This window comes from Neofelis nebulosa, chromosome 8, assembly GCF_028018385.1.
Source record: "Neofelis nebulosa isolate mNeoNeb1 chromosome 8, mNeoNeb1.pri, whole genome shotgun sequence".
Lineage (NCBI taxonomy): Eukaryota > Metazoa > Chordata > Mammalia > Carnivora > Felidae > Neofelis > Neofelis nebulosa.
In genome coordinates, this window is record NC_080789.1 from 101,789,738 (window position 1) to 101,808,551 (window position 18,814).

The following is an 18,814-nucleotide window of genomic DNA, read 5'->3' on the forward strand; positions in this document are numbered from 1 at the left end:
CACATCTCTGTGGTTTGTTCGTCCTCCCCTGTGACTTGTCGGCAGTGTGTGAGCACCCTGGCCAGAGGGCGAGAGGGTCTGGTCTGAAATGGCACTTGACATTTCAGTGTCTGTCAGACTCTCTGCTCAGGTAAACACCCACCACGAAGCCCACAGTTTCCCCCTCCGCTTTGGGCTTTTGTGTTCAGAACCCCTCCTCTGCCTCTTAGGCATCCGCATGTGCCCTGTTGCCTGTTAGGGACTTTGAAGGATGCACACAAAGCACCGTAGAGTCAGGCTTCCCAGGCCCTGGAGGCCTTGGGGCTTCTGGGAAGCACGGGGTATCGGATGCTGGGGCTGTGGGCTTTGGGGGCAAACATACATGCTTAAGTTCTGACTCCATTTCCATCACTTATTGTGTTGATTTGGGCCAGTCACTTATCCTTCCTGAGCCTTAGTTTCTTCATTCGTAAAAATGAGGATCACCACACCTTTGTTGTGAGACCTGTTGAGAGGACAAGGAAGGTGAGTTATGGCCAGCACTTTGCACGAGACCCCCATGTTCACGTCAAGGTCCAGGGAGCAGAGAGGCTGGGCCCTGCCCTCTATATGCTCTGGTCCCTAAGAGGAGTGGGGCCTCACCTGGTGCCCCCACCCATCCCCCAGCCTGGCTTCCTCAGGGTCTTTGAAAAGCGTCACTTTTGGGAGATGTGGCCTGTGGCTCCAGCTAAGGTCCCTAACGAAGGCAGCGGAGACTGTATCACCCATGTGAGTGTTGTAGGTTGACAACCTGAACCACGAAGCCCAGAAAACCCATTCGTGGACGTCAAGATGCTCTGGTCCTCTGAATGATACCCTCAGACGACCCAGCCCTGGGCATGGACAGGGGCCCCTCTGCTGTCCTCTGTGCCTGTCCCTCTGTGAGCTGGCAAACTTCACTCAGTGGCAGTGAGCTTCTGTTTAGACGAGCGCTTACTGTCTCTTAGAGTTTGGACAGAAGAAGAGAGAAGGAAAAAAAAATCAAGTTCAGTGTATTCATTCAATAATTTTTAGTGATACATTCCGTGTACAAGCAGTACCACCTTTAGACCTGGCCCTGGCCCCCACTGCCCCAGCTCCCACTCCAGCGTGCCCTCTGACCCTCTATGCCATGCATGAACTTGACCTGAGGAGTCCCGGGGTGGGGTGGGGGTGGGGTGGGGGGAGGGAGACTCTGCAGCCAGGCCTCAGCTCCAGGAGAACAACCTGAGTCTGCTTGCTCCTGATGGCTGGTATGGGATCACAGAAGACTGAGTTCTGGAATGGTGCTGACCTGTTGATTTTGTGTGGCTCAAATTGTTTAACTAGACAGCAGCCCAGAAAAGGAACATTTGCCCAAGACTGCCTTGCCCACTGTTGGGGGTGGCCCTGGTGCTGGGCACCTTGTCAGGCACTAGAACTAAACAATGTCCTACCCCGCCCACCCCCCACCCTCCCCGCCACCCCAAGCTTATATTCTGGTCAGGAGAGACAAATTGGGGTGACAGGGGCTATGAAAAGAAAAACAGCAGGTTAAGGAAGATAGATGATGACAAGAAGGGCTGGCTGGGAAGTCCTGAGTGAGGAGCCAGCATTTGAAGAGCTGTGGAGGGACACCTGGGTGGCTCAGTGGGTTAAGTGTCTGACTTCGGCTCAAGTCATGATCTCACAGTTTGTGAGTTCGAGCCCCGTGTCAGGCTCTGTGCTGACAGCTCAGGGCCTGGAGCCTGCTTCAGATTCTGTGTCTCCCTCTCTCTCTGTCCCTCGGCCACTCATGCTCTCTCTCTCTCTCTCTCTCAAAAATAAATAAACTTTGAAAAAAAATTTGAAGAGCAGTAGGAAATGTGCCAGGGTGTACCTAGGGGATGGGCTCTCCAGGCAGAAGGAACAGGAAGTGGAGGCGGGCACAGGCTCAGCCCGAGCCAGAGAGAAAATGATGAGGACAGAGATGTAGTGCGGGCCAGGTGGGGTAGAGAGTCTGCAGACCCTTGAAAAGCCTGGCCCTCACTCCAAGAGAGAGGAAAGCCATTGAGGGGTTTGAGCAGAGGAGTACCTGATCTGACTTATGTTTTTAAAAGGGTGACTCCGTTCATTCCTGTTCCCTGCTATGTAGTATTTCATCCTGCAAAGAAAACAATTTAGTTATCTGCTCTCCTGCAATGACCTCTTGGGCCATTCTAGCTCTTCACAACAAGAAACAGCACCGTTGAGAACATTATTTACGCATCTCCGGGTGCGCCCGTGCAGGCATTTCTGTCGAGCAGATACCTAGGAGAGGAATTGCTGAGCTGTATAACGTCATGCCGAAACATCGAAACATCGTGGGAAAAAGGCCGAGTTGTTTCTCAGAGTCGTTGTACCTATTTACACTTCTAACCATATACAGGAGAACCTGTTGCTGTATTTAAATAAAACCTCTTCCCACACATGGTCTTGTCAGGGTTCATCATTATTACCAGTCGAATGATGTCAAATGGTACTTCCTGTGGCCTTGATTTGCATTTCCCTGATTACTAAGGAAGCTGAACACCTCTCTCCTCATGTAACTTGACCAACCAGCAGCACTGGGCTGGGGTCACTGCTCCTTCCTTTCGAAGCACTTTCTCTGCTAGCATTCCTGGATCCTCCACTCTGTCCTCTCCCCTCACTGGCTTCTCCTTCCTGGTCTCCTTTGCCCCTTTCTCCTCGCCAGCCTGACCTCCTGGCCCTGTCCTTGGACCTCTTCTCTCTCCTGTTGTCACATATTCATAGGCCCTGTCATCTGGACTCATGGCTTTAACAGCAAGCATATGCTAATGTCTCCCAGTTTTAGCTGCTGCCCAGACCTCCTCCTGAACTTCATATATTGAATTTCTGACTATGTCATTCTCTACTTAAATTTCTAACTTGTATCTAAAATTCAACTCCCGGGACGCCTGAGTGGCTCTGACTTTGCCTCAGGTCATGATCTCACAGTTTGTGAGCTTGTGAGACTGAGTCCCGTGTTGGGCTCTGCACTGACAGCGTGGAGCCTGCTTGGGATTCTCTCTCTCCGTGCCCCCCCCCCCCCCCACTGTGCCTCTCCCCCCTTCAAAATAAATAAATAAACATAAAAAAAATTTCGACTCCTGATTCCTTCACTCCCTGGACCTCCTCCTAAAGTCTTCCTGTATTGGTAAAAGGCAACTTCATACTTAATGTCCCTCAGGCCAAACAACCTTGGACTCATCCTTGACTTTATCCCATTAGCCAATTTCATTAAGTTTACCTTCAAAATGATACCCACTTTTCACTGCCTCCTCTCCTGGTGGAAGCCACCATCATCTCTCAGCTGGATTAATCCAATAGTATCTTAGCCCACCTGCATCCTCCTCCTTGGTTTCCCTAAAATCTATTCTCTAACCAGAGAGACATTTTTTAGACAGAAGTCAGATCAGAACATGTTCTCTGCTCAAACCCTGTAACGACCGCCCATCTCATTCAGGATAAAACCCAAAGTCCTTGGAATGACCTGAAACCACCTGGCCTCTTGCTACCTTTCTGACTTTTCTCATGTTACCCTCCCTTTTGCTCAGTCCGATCCAGGTTTGCTGGCCTCTGTGCTGACCCTGGGACCTGTGGGCACCCTGCTGCCTTAGGCCTTTGCACTGGCTGTTGCACTGAAATAGCTTCAATGTTCCTGTTTGTTTACTTACTGTCTGCTTCCTCCTGATAAAAAATTCTTTGCAGGTTGAGGCTTTCTTTCCTTCCTTTCTTCTTTCTTTCTTTCTTTCTTTCTTTCTTTCTTTCTTTCTTTCTTTCTTCCCTCCCTCTTTCTCCCTCCTTTCCTTCCCTCTCTTTCTTTCTTTCTTTCTTTCTTTCTTTCTTTCTTTCTTTCTTTCTTTCTCCCTTCTTTCCCTCCCCCTCTTTCTTCTTTCTTTCCTTCTTTCTTCCCTCTTTCTCCCTCCCTCCCTTCCTTCCCTCTCTTTCTCTTTCTTTCTTTCTTTCTTTCTTTTCTTTCTTTCTTCCCTTCCTCTTTCTCCCTCCCTCCCTTCCTTCCCTCTCTCTTTCTTTCTCTTTCTCTTCTTTCTTTCTTCCCTCCCTCTTTCTCCCTCCCTTCCTTCCCTCTCTTCCCTTTTCTTTCTTTCTTTCTTTCTTTCTTTCTTTCTTTCTTTCCTTCTCCCTTCCTTCCCTCCCCCTCTTTCTTCTTTCTTTCCTCCCTCTTTCTCCCTCCCTCCCTTCCTTCCCTCTTTTTCTTTTTCTTTCTTTATTTCTTCTCTCCTTCTTTCTCCCTCCTTTCCTTCCCTCTCTTTCTTTCTTCCTTCCCTCTTTCTCCCTCCCTTCCTTCCTTCTTTCTTTCTTTCTTTCTTTCTTTCTTTCTTTCTTCCCTCTCTCTTTCTTCCTCCTTTCCTTTTCTTTCTTTCTTTCTTCCCTCTTTCTCCCTCCCTTCCCTCTCTTTTCTTTCTTTCTTTCTTCCCTCCCTCCCTTCCTTCCCTCTTTCTTTCTTTCTTTCTTTCTTTCTTTCTTTCTTTCTTTCTTTCTTTCCTTCAGTTTTATTTATTTAAGTAATCTCTACACCCAACATGGGGCTCAAACTCATGACCCTGAGATCAAGTGTCACACACTCTTCTGACTGAGCCAGCTGGGCACCCCAGGACCTTTGTTGTCTTTACCGCTGTCTCCAGCACCTACAACAGTGCCAGCACTGTTGCACAGAATGGACAACTATTTCTTGAATGAATCAATTACTGGATTATTATTATGAGCTATGTAATCTAAACCAGACAAAAGAAGTTACATCATGAGGGTGAGAGGTGGGGAGAAGGCGATAAGGGCAATGGTTGGGAGGCTCTGGGTAGGTTTGGGAGATTGTTGGATCTGGGCTATTAGCGACAATGAGTTTCAGTGACATGAAGAGATTAAAGAGTGTAATACCTGGGTTGAGTGGGTGAAGTTTCTCCATTGTTCTACCTCCTTGGCTACTTCGCCTCAATCTCCTTCATTGGTTTCTCTTCAGCTTTTTGATTTCCAAAATTGGAGTGAAGTAATATAAATGTTTAGGGCAGTGTTTTTCAAATTGAGAGACGTAGCTCACTAGTGAATCATAAAATTAAGTTAGTGCATATTAAAAAATGAGGTAACACAGAAACAGCAAATCACGGGTAAGTATCATATTATAAAACTTTATTTAATTTATGTATGTGTAGACCTAGGTGTTAATATATGATGTGTGTTATACTGAGTCGCATGTATGGTTCGGTCGTGGACAAACAAGTTTGAAAGCCACTGGTCACGAGAGTGGCTGAGGAGGCCAAACAACTGACAGGCCAGGTCGTTGGAAGGATTTTATTGTGAATCCTGAAATCACCAAGACTGTAGGGGTAGCACTGGAGAGAAAGATACTTTACCAGGGTCCAAACTCTTCAAGAAATGTCCTGGAAGTCTGTAGATAATTGCAATGAGGTAGTTCTTATTCCTTCGCTAAGACTTCTAGTTCTTTTTTTTTAATGTTTATTTATTTTTGAGAGAGAGAGAGAGAGACAGAGTGTGAGACAGGGAGGGGCAGAGAGAGAAGGAGACACAGGATCCGAAGCAGGCCCCAGGCTCTGAGCTGTCAGCACAGAGCCTGACGCAGGCAAAACTCAGGAACTGCAAGATCATGACCTGAGCTGAAGTCAGATGCTTAACCGACTGAGCCACCCAGGTGCGCCAAGACTCCTAGTTCTAACCCTTTCCTGCCCTTCCCCAGCCCGGAGCCTGCTGGCTCTTTTTATCCCCACCGGCACATTCCAATCTGCCTCAGTAGCCCTAGCAAGCTGTTTCTGACTCCTGGGTCACAGCCCCAGGGGCCGGTTTCCTCACTCATCTCTCTGGCCTCTCCAAGCATGCTCATTAGTGATAACAGCGGCACAATATCAAAGCCAGCCAGCATTTACGGAGTCCCTCTCTGTGCTCTAGGGCAACAATGCAAGGTACACATTCCCCTTCGTTTTAAGAAGAGGAGATGGGAGTGCAGAGGTTAAGTGACGTGTGCAAGGTCACTCAGTGGCAGAGTCAAGATTTGAACTCAGGTCTGCTTTCCCTGTGAAGCCTTTGCCAAAACCTCCCCCAAAAGCTGATGGATTCACTCTTACAGACCGTCCTTACAGCATGAAATTCAGATTTCATGCTTCAACACAACTACAAATCACTACATTTCATGGATGTTGGGTTCTATAATTCTGACACAAATTCTGATATGTGGCTTTTTCACCCTACACCGAGTAATTCTCTGACAGCAGTGGGGTGTTCTACAATTCCACTCAATTCTGACACTGTCTACCCGGAGATAGCATCTGATGCCACAGGTTGAAGGCTCAGTCCCACAAGACTGCCTCCCGGTCTCAGACTCCAATCACAAGCCTGGGTTGTTACTTGTGCTTCTGACCAACTGGCTATAAGTGGGAGGTTCCTATGATCCCCTCTGTGGATTCAATTAATTTGCTAGAGCTGTTCACACAACTCAGGAAACCAGTTTACTTACTAGATTACTAGTTATTACAAAGGATGTTAAAGGACACGAATCAACAGCTAGATGAAGAGATACATAGGGTGGGGTCTCCAACCAGGAGTTCCCGTGGAGTCTGGGGCCTGGCACAGTGGCACGTGGATACGTTCTTGCTCACCGACCTGGAACCAAACCCTGTACTTTTGGGTTTTTATGGAGGCTTCATTACATAGGCAAATGGATTAAATCATTGGCAGTTGGTGATTAATTCAACCTCTAGCCTTTCTCCTCTCCCCATATGTCAGGGGGATGGGACTGAAAGGTCCAACCCTCCAATACCATGGCTGGTTCTCCTGGCACCCAGCCCCCATCCTTTGGTGCTGTTCCAAAAGTCAATCTCATTAATTTAACCGTAGGTGTGGTTGAAAGGGGTTTGTTATGAGTATCAGGACACCTTTATTGTTCTTATCACTAAGGAAATTCCTAAAGGAGCTCTATGCCAGAAATGGGAGTAATATTAGATATATATTTCTTTTTTTTAATGTTTATTTATTTATTTTGAGAGAGAGAAAGAGAGAGAGAGAGTGCTGCATGCATAAGTGGGGGAGGGACTAAGAGAGAGAGAGAGAGGGAGAGAATCCCAAGCAGGCTCTGAGCAGCCAGTGCAGAGCCTGATGTGGGGCTTGATCCCATGAACCAAGAGATCATGACCTGAGCCGAATCCAAGAGTTGGCGTCTTAACCGACTGAGTCACCAAGGCGCCCCTTTATATTTCTTATTACAACTCACAATATCACAGGTTCTTTTCAGAGCTGAAGTATAAACATCAAAATTCTTGAATGGCTATTGTGTCTACTGAATGCTAACCTTGCACCCAGAGCTGTGTTGGGTATATAGGGAAAAAGTGAAGGCCGGGCCCTAGCCTCAGGAGGTTACAATCAGGGGACTTGAGACCTTGGAGATTTTCCACATTTAACAACATGAGTCATAATCCAGGAAAGAATTAGAAGCCTTGGAGTGAGGACAAAGAATTTATAAACTCCTGGGTCATGCTTTATCACTTCTCAAAAGTTTTTCATACTTGGTAAAAAGTCTCTCCAACACTATTGCTATAAAATCTTGTTGGCTTCCAGAATCCAGGTCTCCTGTTCAGTAGTTTATACCTTCCACAGGTTGAGATGACAAAAGGACAGTATGGGGCATATATGAATCTGGCTTACAGTGTTAGGGCCTACCTAATCACCAGGTCCTGCCCCATTCTGGGTGTCCAGAAGCCAGGTGCCCCGAGTGAGACTGTGACCCTTCCTAGCCCTGGGCCTGGGCCCTGGGGAATGAGTCTTGTTTAGTCTGACCCACTTATGGTAATTCCACTCCACTTGCCTTAAGAATGAGCAAACGAGGAGGCGGCTGGGAAGAGGATCAAAATTGGTGAAGGAGAATGGGAGGTACAGGTTTCCAGTTATGGAATGAATAAGTCATGGGGATGAAAGGCTCAGCATTGGCCATATAGTCAATTGTATTGTAATAGCCTTGTATGGTGCTAGCTATGCTTGTGGTGAGTGTAGCATAAAGTATAGAGATGTTGAATCACTATGTTGTACACCTGAAACTAATGTAACACTGTGTGTCAACTATACTTTAATTTTTTTAAAAAAAGTTTTTAATTGTTAAAAAGTAGGAGCATTGGAGGGGCACCTGGGTGGCTCAGTGGGTTGAGCGTCCAACTTTGGCTCAGGTCATGATCTTGCAGTCCATGGGTTTGAAGCCCTGTGTCGGGCTCTGTGCAGACAGCTCAGAGCCTGGAGTCTGCTTCAGATTGTGTCTCCTTCTCTCTCTGCCCCTCCCCCACTTGCACTCTATGTGTGTCTCTTTCTCTCTGAAACATAAATAAACTTCAAAAAAAGTAGGAGCATTAGAAAGAAAATAATGAGTCTGTAGTCAACATGAGATGTGAGGGGATGTCTTCTGAGGGAATCTGGGGAATAATTTTCATGTTCTTAAAAAAAGACACACAGAAGAAATATTTTCTCTTCTATTATTTAAATATAGATGCTATGGGAGGAGATGAAGCCTTGTGACCATGAAGGGGACAGACACTAGGGCAAAAGCCAGTGTACTGAGGATGGTCAACCATGGAGGTGCCCTACCTCTGAATTCCTTACCCAGGAGTAAGTTCCTTATTGGTTAAGATTTTTTGAGTTCGGCCTCCTGATACTTATAGCCCAAAGCATCTTAACCAATCGAGGCAAAATGTGGCATCAAGTGGCCTTGGCTCTGAGCACTGGAGAAGGTCAAGCAAAGCAGGAGTTGGTGGCAGCCAGAGCTGTAGGCTGGCTGCTGTAACACCAGGCTTGCTGCTGGAAACCTGTGTTTAATGCAATACAAACTATTTTCTCCCTGTGTCGCTGTCCATACACAGTCTCATGAAGTCACCCTTTCGTGTGGTCATTCTGGGACCCGGGGTCCTTTTTTCCTTCTTCTCTGTTCTTGAGATTCTCTCCATTTAGCCTGTAGGCAGGGATGAGGCAGGTGTGCTTGCTTCTTAAGCACTGCAGGCCGGAAGTTACACTCATTGCTTCTACTTTTGTTCCACGGGCTAGAAGTAGTCACGCAGCCCCTCATGGTTGCAAGGAGACTGGCTGGGCAGCCCCTTCCAGTAACAACTGCAGGGACATTTGACAGTCAGCAGGCCATCTCTGCCAGAAGCTGTGGTGGCTGGGCCTCCAGAGAGGAGGATCCTGGTGAGGGAGGGAAAGAGGGGCTTTCAGCGGGGGATGGTGGACACAGTGTGTATTAAGGTAAAAAGCTGATTCAAAGGGCACCCGGTTGGAGTAAGCCCTGCATTTGGGGTGAAGAGGTATATAGACTTGAGTAGAGAGTCTGAGACCAGAATACAAAAGGCCCTGAATGTCTGTGTCAATCTGTTTTGTTTTGTGTTCCCCAGAGTTGAGTTGGGACTGTTATGCAGACGCGATTTGTCTGGGTCCCTACCTGGTGAGCATTGGGATTCAGGAAGAATCCCACAATATTCCATGGCATGGATAAAGAAACAGGCTTTACTTATTTATTGAGGGGTGGGGAAAAAAGAAAATTTACAAGTCCAGGGTCAACAAAACTAAGTTGTCATATTCTAACAAAGAGACCCTGGCCCTTTTCATAGGGCAAATATGAAAACAACCTTGCCAATGAAAAAACATACAGGCTGCTTGGGGTCAGCTAGTCTGGGTCTGGGTGCTCACTGTTGGCCATGGACCTTGGGTCTTTGGGATGTTAGGTTGTGGGAAACTGAGTTTAGGGCAGCCCCTCCCACTTGGAGAAGGGGAATCCCCATCCCAGTGAGCTCTCTGCCCACACTACCCAGAATGGGCTCCCAGGGCCACTTTCCAACAGCCCTGGTCCTAGCACCACTGGGACCTGAGGATTTTGTGATCTTTGGTTGAAGATCTAACATTCTTACGTAACATTGCAAGAGGGGTCAGTGCCCTGGGATTTAGCAATAACAAGACCATTTATTGTGCGTTGACTATGTGCTAGGCGCTTTATAATTGCACTTAGTAGGCAGAAGAAGCAGGGCCCATGGGTTTTAACCTTACAGCCACTCTCTTTTGTCTCTCCCTGTTCCTAAATTGTGTTCATTGGGAGCAGTTCATCTTTGTCCAGGATGGATATGTGGCAGTCCTGTGACTGTCCTGATGACTTTTAAGGTAAAGTCCTAAAGTGGCTTCGAGCTGGCAAAACACAGTCTTCATTCCAGAATTACAAGGTTTAGTCACAGGTGATAGTCAAAACTTCCAATTATAGTTAAAGATATGGCTGCTTTCCCTGTGCTTGGGAAGGAATGTGGCCAGCATTTCTTTCCTTGCTTGGTCTGCTCACCTAACAGCATTTTCTGAGGTCCAACTTGGGGAAGGCTTTGGGAATCCCAGGCCAACGATCAGGGGCATAGAGCCAGCCTCTCCCCAGCCCTCCCAGTGCCAGCAGCAGTGGGTATGTGGCCCCTTCTCTGAGCTTCTAGGGTCTGATGGCCTTACCCCTTCTCTCTGTTCCCCCACCCTGTGGTTTTTTCTGCATTCCTTCCTTCTCTTTTCTGATTTTTTCAGTCCTCTAAAGTGTGTTTAACCAACTCCCTATATTCAGTTCTTCTTGATGAATTACCTATTTTAGATTCTGTCTTCTTGGTCAGACTCTGGTTGTACATTGGTTAATGAGTTCCAACCAGCCAAAATTGAAAAAAGATGTGAATTGTATTAAATACAATAGTCAATTATTTATGGAGAAAATGATGTCACATTTGCTTATGTCAGCCAGGGTTTGATAAGGTACTGCTCTCCCTGGGAGTGATTCGTATTAACTGAAGTGCTATGACCTTCCTTCTCTAACTCTTCCCTAATCCCAGAGGGCGCCTAATACGTCATTCATGGACCAAACTATGAATACACCTTCCATCACATTAGCATCATCAGTAGGATATGGGAGTGAGGAGCAGACTCCACTCTCATCCAGAAAAAAATGATATACAGACTGATGGCCACTGAATTTGAATCTAGGTCTTTCTAGGGCTGGTGGGGGCAGGAGACATGGCAGAAGAGAAAAAAAAATGTTCCCTTGGGTCTCATGACATCACAGGGTTGGGCTTGTTTTCAAGTCATTCAGAGGATTCGTAACTTTAATTTGCTGAATATCATCTTTACATTTTTGTCTTCATTCTCTGGTTCAGCTGGTTCATTTAATTACTGATGGCTGCTTCGAAGAGGAAGAAAAGTGGACCAAGGATAGTTTGCCTCTCTTTATTTCCACACCAAGGCAAGGTAGCTAGGTAAAGGCTGCTTCCTTCTGTCCAAATGCTCCTTCTCCTCCCCTCTGCTCTCTCTCCCTTCCTCCTCCTTTCCTTGCCCTCCCCCCCTTACCTTCTTCCTTTTCTTCTTCTTCCCTCCCCTTCTCCTCCTCCTCTCTTTATTTCCTCTTCTCTCATCCTCTCCTCCTCCTCCTTCTCCTTCACCTTCATTTCTCTAATGCTTTTTTTTTTAACGACGTTGTTAAAACAACAATCGACAAAACAATCGACAAAACTAAAAGGCAACTAATGAAATGGGAGAAGATATTTGCAAATGACATTTCCAATACAGAGTTTTATACATATACATATATATAACCTATATATAAAATATATAAAGAACTGATACAACTCAACACACAAAAAACAAATAATCCATCTAAAAAATGGGCAGAAGACATGAACAGACATTTCTCCAAAGAAGACATCCAGATGGTCAACAGACACATGAAAAGATACACAACTTCAGGGAAATGCAAACCTCACACCTGTCAGAATGGCTAAAATCAACAACATAAGAAACAAGTGATGGTGAGGATGTGGAGAAAAAGGAACCCTCATGCACTGTTGGGAACACAGACTGATGCAGTCACTGTGGAAAACAGTATGGAGGTTCCTCAAAAAATTAAAAAAGGAACTACCCTATGGTTCAGGAATTGCTCTACTGGGTATTTACCCCAAAATACAAAAGCATGAATTCAAAGGAATATGTGAGCCTCTGTGTTTATAGCAGCATTATTTATAATAGCCAAATTATGGAAGCAGCCCAAGTATCCATCAACTGATGAATGGATAAAGAAGATGTGATATATATATATATATATATATATATATATATATATATATATATAATGGAATACTACTCAGCCATCTGAAAGAATGAAATTTTGCCAATTGCAAACGACATGGGTAGGGCTAGAGAGTAGTACTCTAAGTGAAACTAGTCAGTCAGAGAAAGACAAATATCACATTATCTCATTCATATGTGGAACTTAGAAAACAAAACAAATGAGCAGGGTGGGGGGAAGTGAGAGAGAAACCAAGAAATAGACTCTTAACTATAGAGAACAAACTGATGGTTACCAGAGGGGAGGTGGGTTGAGGGATGAGGAAAATGGGGGATGGGGTTAAAGAGTATACTTACCATGATGAAAAATAAAGTAAAATGAAAAAAAAATCATTGCTCTGGCCTGCATGCCAATGAACAGCCCCCAAATTCATGTGGAAGTTCATGGAAGCTGCCACCACCCAGTACCACCATGGTAAGTAGGCTCAAGAGTCATGTAACTGGTGTTTAAATGAACCCATAGAAAATTTGCACCTGGCACCCCACTCTGACATCTTATAAGATACATCTTGATGTCTTAGTTGAAACTTCCATGTTATCATCCTGTTACATGCACATTGACATTTTAAAATTGTTAAAAAAATTTTTTTAACGTTTATTCATTATTGAGAGACAGAGAGACACAGAGCATGAGCAGGGGAGGGGTAGAGAGAGGGGAGACACAGAATCTGAGGCAGGCTCCAGGCTCTGAGCTGTCAGCACAGAGCCCGATGTGGGGCTTGAACCCATAAACTGTGAGATCATGACCTGAGCCGAAGTCGGTTGCCCAACCGACTGAGCCACCCTGGTGCCCCAATTTTAAAATTGTTTTTAAAATTTTAGACTCTATTTTTAGACCAGTTTAACAACACTGAATGAGAGTTCCCAACTACCTCTTCCTCCCCTCTGCTCCTTACATGTATAACTTTCCACACCATCAACATTGGCATCGATGTGGTACATTTGTTACAACTGATGAACCATTGCTGACACATTGTCATCACTCCAAGTCTGCAGTTCACCTGAGGGTACCATAGTTTACTTGGGCATTGTACATTCCACGGGTTTTGACAAGTGCACAATGCCATGTACCCATTATTATATATGGTACCATACAGAATAGTTTGACTGCCGTACAAATCTCCTGTGCTCCACCTATTCATTCTCTCTCCCTTTCTAACCCTTGGCAAATTACCTTTTCACTGTCTCCGTAGTTTTGCCTTTTCCAGAATGTCATATATTTGGAATCACATAGTTTGTAGCTTTTTCAGATTGGCTTCTTTCACTTAGTGATATGCATTTAAGGTTTCTCCATGTCTTTTCCACAGCTTGGTAGCTCACTTCTTTCTAATACTTTCGATATGCAAAACTTCCCTGTGAGATAGGTTTTATCAGCTCATACTTACACATGAAGAAACCAAGGCCTATGACGATGCTAGCTGAATGCTAAGGGACGTCCTTTGCACATAGATCTGTTTCAGGGTCTCATTCTGACCTTTCCTCCATAGCCAATGGGTTTCTCTAGGTTTGGTTGAGCTCTGTGGTCCTGGGCAAGTCACTGCCTCTTTTCTTTGGCCCTCAGTTTCCCCATGTATTAAAAATAGAGAGGGGCACCTGGGTGGCTCACGTCTGACTTTGGCTCAGGTCATGATGTCACAGCTTGTGAATTTGAGCTCTGTGTTGGGCTCTGTGCTGACAGCTCAGAGCCTGGGGCCTGCTTTGGATTCTGTGTCTCTGTCTCTCTCTTCCCCTCCCCTACTTGTGCTGTCTCTCTCTCCCAAAAATAAATAAACGTTAAAAAAGAAAAGAATAGAGAATAATCCTCATGTTTCCCTAACTCCTGGGAGAGTGCTGAGGGTCAGTTGGACAGCCCAAACTCTGTGACTGTACTTGCAGGGTATGTTGGAACAACCTCACTGGGTCCCTCACTGCCTTGCTTGGCCAGGTCAGCTCTGGCTCCTAGAGCCCTGGAGAGGAGTAGAGATTCCACATTGGGATAAGATCTGATTCTGTCTGCACAGCTAGAGGGGAAGAAGATGGTTTGGGGAAATCCAATTTAAAAGTAAAGAAATTGAATTAGCTCTCCAGGGGTCTGCTGGCCAATGATTGAGTAAAAACGATTACATTAGCTTCTCAGGCATCTCCAAGCTAGCATAAAAACTGAGGGTGGTGGGGTGGCCTGAGGAGAGGAGAGGAGAGAAGAGAACTTAGCTTGGTGGTGTAAAAGTCCTTAGCCGCTGATGATCCCTGGCCTGGGACTGATGAAGCTGTATCTGCCTCTGCCATTGACTTTTCATGGGTCACAGACTCTTTCTGTAACTTTCCTTTCTCAGAGACCCACACGCATAATCCTACCTCTCTTGGAGTGTGGTCACACCTGCTGAAGGAGAACAACCTCAACAAGTGTAATTACTCGGAGAATCTCATTGGAGATTGACCTTGGTTTTTCTCCCCTTTGTATCCTCAAACCCCTACCCCTCTCCTTAGCTCATGTAAGCATCATGTTGCCTGGCTGTCTTTGGAATTTCCATGTCTCTGTGAATTCCCTGTATGTATGCTATTAAATCTGATTGTCTCCTATTAATCTGTCACATACCAATTTGATTCTTAATCCAGCTGGAAGGATCTTGAAGGGCAGAGGAAATTCTTCCACCCCAACACTGCGTATTTGCTTGGAGACTTACATCTTCATAAGATTTTAGAGATGGGAGGGATGTAGGAGTTCCTCAAGGCCCCACTGGTGCAGGAATTGGCACACCCCATCTCCAGCCTCTCCTGGAGCCTCCTTCACACTTTGGGGCCCACTACTCTGTTGGATAGTCCAAGGTTCTAAGGAGTTTTCTTTGTATTGAGGCAACACCTGTTCCCTGTGAACTCCACCACAAGTTCTCACTGTGGCCTCTGGGACAACATATGCTGCTGGACCACCTTATAGCACTTTAGATATTTGAAAACCAAGATTGTTGTGTTGTTGGTTCCCCCCACCCCACCCAGGTTAGAATCCCTTGGTCTTTCACTCTCCTTTTGGATGACATGGTTTTAGGCCCCTCCGTAATAAGGTCTCCCTCATCTCCAGCTGCCTTACTTTTTGAGGAGAGGCCCCCCCAGATTGGAGCATCATACTGCCTTAGGGTCAGTATGATGACTGCTGCATTTGTTGTGGCTGTATTATCTCCCTCCATCTGGACACCTATCTCTCTGGATGGAGCCCCAGATAGCCTCACCTCACAGTTTTGGCTTCTGTTAAGTTTGTGGTAAGCTACATTTCCTTGTCTTTTTTCAAATGAGATTCTTTCTCCATCCTGAATTTATGTAATGAGTTATTTTAATCAAGAAGTTCCAGTGTGTTCCAAGGGGTGCCTGGATGGCTCAGTCAGTTAAGCGTCCAACTTTGGCTCAGGTCATGATCTTGCAGCTCGTGAGTTCAAGCCCCGCATTGGCTCCGTGCTGACAACTCGGAGCCTGGAGCCTGCTTTGGATTCTGTGTCTCCCTCTCTCTCTGCCCCTCCCTGCTTGTGCTCCGTCTCTCTTTCTCTCTCTTTCAAAAATAAATAAACTTTTTTTTAAAAAAGAAGAGGTTCCAGTGTGTTTCTGTTAAAAAAATCCCTCTTATGATGTTAATCCTGGAGGCACCACTGTGTAAAATGTGCAATAAGACTGGAGAAAAACAGAACTGGATTCAAATCTGTATTCAATATATTAACTGTATGATCCTGGGGCAAATACTTAACTTCTCCAAACCTTATGTCCTCCCAGTTTAAAATGGAATAAAGGGGCACCTGGGTGGCTCAGTCAGCTAAGCGTCCCACTTTGGCTCAGGTCATGATCTTGTGGTCCGTGAGTTCGAGCCCCGCGTCAGGCTCTGTGCTGACAGCTCAGAGCCTGGAGCCTGTTTCAGATTCTGTGTCTCCCTCTCTCTCTGACCCTCCCTCGTTCATGCTCTGTCTCTGTCTCAAAAATAAATAACCGTTAAAAAAAAAAAAAAAAAAGGAATAAAAACACCCATAATTCATTCGTCCCTTGTCCACCTTCTTTGTATCTAAGATTGGAACAATTAAATACTCATGTTCTCTGCTTCCCTTGTATCTGAGTACTCATATGACAGATTTTGGTCAATGATGCACAAATGGAAGTCAGCTTCCAGTCTTCTGGGGGAAGCCTTTGCATTTTAGATGAAAGGGGTAGTTGTAGCAAGTATTTGCCCTTCTCCCCTACTTTCTGCTGTGAATATAGAGATGTTTGGAGCTGTGGCAGCTACCTTGTGACAGAGTGGGAGAAGCCAAGAGAATCACAGAAATGCCAACTTTGATATAGTGCCTCACTGCTAACTCAACACCTGAGGTTGCCTCAAGACTTAATATATAAGGGGGAAAAACCCCCATCATCTAGCCAGCCAAACATGCAATTCACATATTATTCAGCTACAACTGTAAGGAGGAGGATCTATGTTAAAATACATTATGTAGATTGCTCGATTTCATTTACTTAATTATTCCTGTTAAGATATAACCTTTGAGTGTCATAATCCATTATTCCAGATCCTAACATCTCTTCGAACTATAATTTTGTTACATTACTGGGTATTCCTCAGAGCTTTGGGACACCTATAATATTTGATAATATTCCAAGTTATTTAAAACATTGATAGGGATAGAGCAAAGCAGGGCCCCCAGCCTACCAATAGATCTCTGCTCTTGCATGGGAGTGTTCACCCAGCTATGGATCTGCCTCATGGTGCTGTAAGTCCACCCCTACTGCTCTATCCTGGGCCCAAGCAGCTCATGAGGTGTCCTAATTTTCAGTGGAACAAAAATACACTGTCCTTTCGGAGTGTCCTAATGCACTGGTTAAAACCTCTTCCCACGGGAAATGGCAGCAGCATGGAATGAGTGCCAAGATGCCTGCGGTCTTGCCTCCACCCTTGCAACGCTCAGCTCCAGCCTAGAAGGCACGGAGTTTGGGGATTTTAAAGCATTTTCAGCCCTTGAAGGGCACCAGGTAAAGTAATAACCTTTAATAACCTTTACTACCCACCTTATATTCAAACTTGTAGCCCCTGCACTGCCTTTCACAGCTGAACCAAGAGGCCAATACACCCAGCTGTGTATTCATTCCTCTTTTGCTCAAGGAGGTTCCTTCTGGACCCACAGCTATTAATGCTGTTGGCAGTCTCTTGCCCTTTTGTGACTAAAACTTCCTCAAGGCCTTTGTTCCACAAGCCCTTCAGGCCCTGAGAGCCGGGACCGTCTTGGTTTTGCCCTAATTGCAAAGCGTCAACTAGACTCACCCACCAGGAGTCAGAGCAAGCTTGTTCGGCTGGATCAAGGGCTGTGTGGACCAGCTGGCTTCTTTCTGGGTGTCTGCCAGCTCTCAGCTATCCCTCCTATTCTGGTTGTAGGCTCCGTCTATAGGTCAAATGGTGGCCAAGTCTTTACTCCTTCCCCGAGCTGCCCGCTGAGGAGTCAGGGATAGATAATCCACTGAAAACTGGGTCAGATTTTCTATCCCGGACGTTGAGAGAGGTCACTGGACGTTGTCTGTGTGAACTTGGGGGTTCAAGCCTAGTGCTTTTTCCAACCCATGTGGACTGAGTAGCAGAGACAAGTATACTTGTCTCTTTGGAGAGCAAAACACGGCACTCAGAAGTGCAGAGCTGCAGGGAATCCTAGTCCACAGTTCCAGGAACCTCCTATGGCTCAACTGTGTTTCTGTTCTTGGGTTCCGTGGGCACCACCTCAAGCTTTCGCTTAAGCTAGCCAATTGGTCCTTTATTTATGACAAACTGAAGAGACAGGATACAACCCTGAAGTGTTCCTCGATTGAAGCAGTAGCAAGCTGTTACACTCTTGAGTCCATCCACTTTTCAGCGAGGCAGCAGAGTGGAAAGTGTGTGGATGGGACCCGCTTTTCCTAGAGGGAGCTGGCAGTCACAAACAGGGCAGGAATTAGAGCTAATCGGGGATTGTGATGCCTGAGTGAAGACAGTCTCATTCACTGTCATAAAAAGAACAGTTGGCCTGTTATTTCCACATTGAAACGGTACAGTTAGCTCTCAAATGCTCAGATTAATAGGGCTCCTGGGGCCACAGAACAGCAAGGAGATGCAAGCCTGCTACGCTGATTTCTCCCCCTCCTCACAGGGGAGGCCTGGATGGAAATGAGGCAGCATTTTCAAGTTCACACAAACGGTTGCTTTTATGAGGGCTCATGTCTGCTTCTTGAGCTCCTAGCCAGTGTGTGTTTAGCGCCACTACATAGGGTCCTGGCCTCTGTAGGACCCACACCACCATCAGAGGAATAAGAATTGATATAGATTTGTCTGTCCTCATGGGTGCTAACTCATGTTCGACTTCTGGCCTGTTCTTGCTCTCCCCAACTACATCCATCTTCTTGCCTTCCCGACTGTCTGCCCTGTGGGCTTCAAGATCCAGTGTCAAATGCAAAAACAATGGATTTTATTTATTTATTTATTTATTTATTTATTTATTTTTTAAACTCCAGGCTGGAACTCACCACCCTGAGATCAAGACCTGAGATGAGATCAAGAGTCAGAAGCTTAACTGACTGAACCACCCAGGAACCCCGCAAAGACAATGGTCTTAAAGAAACTGCGTAAGCAACTCCAATGATTGTCCAAGGTCAAATCCCTGTAGCAAATTATACACACACACACACACACACACACACATTATAAATATGTATTATATATTAT